Here is a 3,665-nt window from a genome sequence, read left to right on the forward strand (position 1 = left end):
AGGGAAAGAAACAGTAAAATATCACAGGACTCTACATACATATGTATGTATTCTGGCAGAGAAGGAAAAACACCACACTCCAGATTTCAAAGTGTTCAATCTGCCATAGCTTTGTTTTTCTCTTTCTTGTTGGTTCCAGTTGGAAATATTTCGTTCTATGTTTTGTGATTCTCTGCAATTAATAGGGTATTTATTTACAAAACAGAGGAAATTGAAGCTTATTCTATATAGACACAAGAATATTGTGACCCTTCAATTCAACAGAGAGGGTAATCCGATAAAAGCAACTGATTTTGTTCCCCCATTCTTGTGCTTTTTCTCAAGTTTGAGATATCATCTACTTTTACCTGTGACACAAATCTTAAATATTTTGACACTCTGGAGGATACGCTGCAGTTGAACCCATAAAATGATGACTGCCTTCTTGGTAGCACTCTGTCTTGATCATTAATGACATAGCATGCTTTTTCTCCATGTGGTAGGTGCCTGATGTGTGGGGTACACCTTGCATTATATAAAAAATACCATCCTCATCATTTATCCATCTCACCATTGAGCCATTTTTTGAAAATAGGTATTCTATGAGGAACAGAATAGAATTTCAAACTTTAGCAAAATAATTCAAAATGATTCTTTAGGAAGAATTCAGTTTTGCTGGAAAACCCATTGTTGCTTAATTTTTAAAAGTGCAGGGCTTCCCTGGTGGCACAGTGGTTAAGAATCTGCCTGCCAATGCACGGGACATGGGTTCGAGCCCTGGTCCAGGAAGATCCCACATGCCGTGGAGCAAGTAAGTCCGTGCCCCACAACTACTGAGCCTGTGCTCTAGAGCCCGCGAGCCACAACTACTGAGCCTGTGTGCCACAACTACTGAAGCCCACATGCCTAGAGCCCGTGCTTCACAACGAGAGAAGCCACTGCAATGAGAAGCCCGCGCACCACAACGAAGAGTAGCCCCTGCTCGCGGCAACTAGAGAAAGCCCGTGTGCAGCAATGAAGACCCAACGCAGCCAAAAATAAATAAAATAAAATAATTTATTAAAAAAAGAGAAGACATTCTTGCCTTCTTTAAAAAAAAGTGTATTATTTGCTTCTGGCATTGGGTTTGGTATTTTGCAGACCATAGCATAGCAGGAAATATCGCCTTCATGTGTTCTCAGAATCTTCTCTTAGAAGCTGTATTTTTTTTCTCAGAAATGTATTTTGGATCTAATAATTTCAAGTTGCTGTTAGATGCACATAATAAACTGGTCTTTGACATTATGGTCAAATTATAAGGTCTTCTATGCATTATATGGTCTCCTATATAATTTAGTTGTTTGAGCAGTTATTTCTTGTTTATTTTGCAAATTTGTGACTTCTTTATAATTTTCATTTTTTCTAGTGCTTTGATACACCAGACTTTATTATCTGAAAATAAGTTGATATTTTCCTGTGACATTTGCTAGAGTAAAATAAGAGTGAATTGTTGCTTGGTATTCCCCTTGTATATGTGTATGTGCTTACCTTTTTCAGTATGTTAAAGTGTTTCCTTAAAAATTTTAACCAGAGTTCTCCTGACATGTTGGTATATGTGAGAATATAGTCAGTTTAAACTGTTCTTCTTTTTTTTTTTAATACATCTTTATTGGAGTATAATTGCTTCACAATGCTATGTTAGTTTCTGTTGTACAACAAAGTGAATCAGCCATATGCATACACATGTCCCCATATCCCCTCCCTTTTGAGCCCCCCTCCCACGCTCCCTACCCCACCCCTCTAGGTGGTCACAAAGCACGGAGCTGATCTCCCTGTGCTATGCTGCTGCTTCCCACTAGCTATCTATTTTACATTTGGTAGTGTATATATGTCAATGCTACTCTCACTTCTCCCCAGCTTACCCCTCCCCGCCATGTCCTCAAGTCCATTCTCTATGTCTACGTCTTTATTCCTGCCCTGCCACTAGTTCATCAGTACCATTTTCTTTTTTTTCGATTCCATATATATACATTAGTGTACAGTATTTTTTTCTTTTGACTTACTTCACTCTGTATGACAGACTCTAGGTCCATCCACCTCACTACAAGTAACTCAATTTCATTTCTTTTTATGGCTGAGTAATGTGCTCAACATCACTAATTATTAGAGAAATGCAAATCAGAACTACAATGAGGTTTCACCTCACATCAGTCAGAATGGCCATCATCAAAAAATCTAGAAACAATAAATGCTGGAAAGAGTATGGTGAAAAGGGAACCCTCCTGCATTGTTGGTGGGAATGTAAATTGATACAGCCACTGTAGAGAACAGTATGGAGTCCTTAAAAAACTAAAAATAGAATTACCATATGACCCAGCAATCCCACTACTGGGCATATACCCTGAGAAAACCATAATTCAAAAAGACACATGTACCGCAGTGTTCACTGAAGCACTATTTACAATAGCCAGGACCTGGAAGCAACCTAAATGTCCATCGACAGATGAATGGATAAAGAAGATGTGGCACATATATACAATGGAATAAACTGTTTTTCCTTTAAAGTCATGCATGACAGTTTAAAATAATAAACGTATATGGATAATCAACATTTCTCTTTAAAAATCAAAAAACCCCAGCTTTGCATAGTGAGGGATGTTGGTGATAGATCAGGCAGAAATGGTCTCTGGAAACCAGAGCCTGAGCTTGAGTCCCCACCCTTTCCCTTTATAGGTTCTGCAACTTAGGGCAAGGCACTTAACCATTCTCAGTCTTACTTTACTCATCTTTAAAACAGGAATAATAATGGTCTTGCCTCTTAGGGTTATTGTAAGAATAAAATGAAGTTGTGCTTACAAATGTTTAAGCTCCATGTCTTTTATAGAGTAAGGACTCAATAAATGGGAACTATTATATTATAGCTACCTATTACATTAGCTTACATAGACTATATAAAGCATTTTTATATTTATTCAGAGATGTATATGTCCAAGGCTTAGCTCGACATGATTTTATGTGATTAATAAATGCCAACACATTTTTTATGGAGGGATCAACCAATAAATAACACCCAGTTGACCTTTGGGAAAATCTTATGAAAATCACACGTGGCTGAATTTTGGGAATCATAACCAACCATTATATATAAAATCATGTCATTAGGTATAAGGAAAAAGGAATGCTGCTGATATTGAACCTTTAAGTGTTAAACTTTGATACTGCACATACTAAAGGACTCCCTATAGGTGTGTGATCAAGTGAATGGTATAATAATACAGGGTTTGAGGAAGACATTCCTGAGTATTGTTATGCGGTCAGCAGAATCTAGGAGAGTAAGGAGTAAAAAACTCTAATTGTCTGAGAAGTTTCCATAAAGATAATATAGACCTATTTTTTGATATAATAGACCTAATTTTTTTTTATGCTAAGTCATTACTTGGTCAATGTAGGCACTTAGGAATTTTTTTAAATGTGTTTTGAGTATTTATTACCTCTATTTAAAAATATAATTTATTTAGGGCTTCCCTGGTGGCGCAGTGGTTGAGGGTCCGCCTGCCGATGCAGGGGACACGGGTTCGTGCCCCGGTCCGGGAAGATCCCACATGCCACGGAGCGGCTGGGCCCGTGAGCCATGGCCGCTGAGCGTGCGCGTCTGGAGCCTGTGCTCCGCAACGGGAGAGGCCGCAACAGTGAGAGGCCCACATACC

The sequence above is a fragment of the Lipotes vexillifer genome, unplaced genomic scaffold, assembly GCF_000442215.2.
Source record: "Lipotes vexillifer unplaced genomic scaffold, Lipotes_vexillifer_v1.1 scaffold846, whole genome shotgun sequence".
Classification (NCBI taxonomy): domain Eukaryota; kingdom Metazoa; phylum Chordata; class Mammalia; order Artiodactyla; family Lipotidae; genus Lipotes; species Lipotes vexillifer.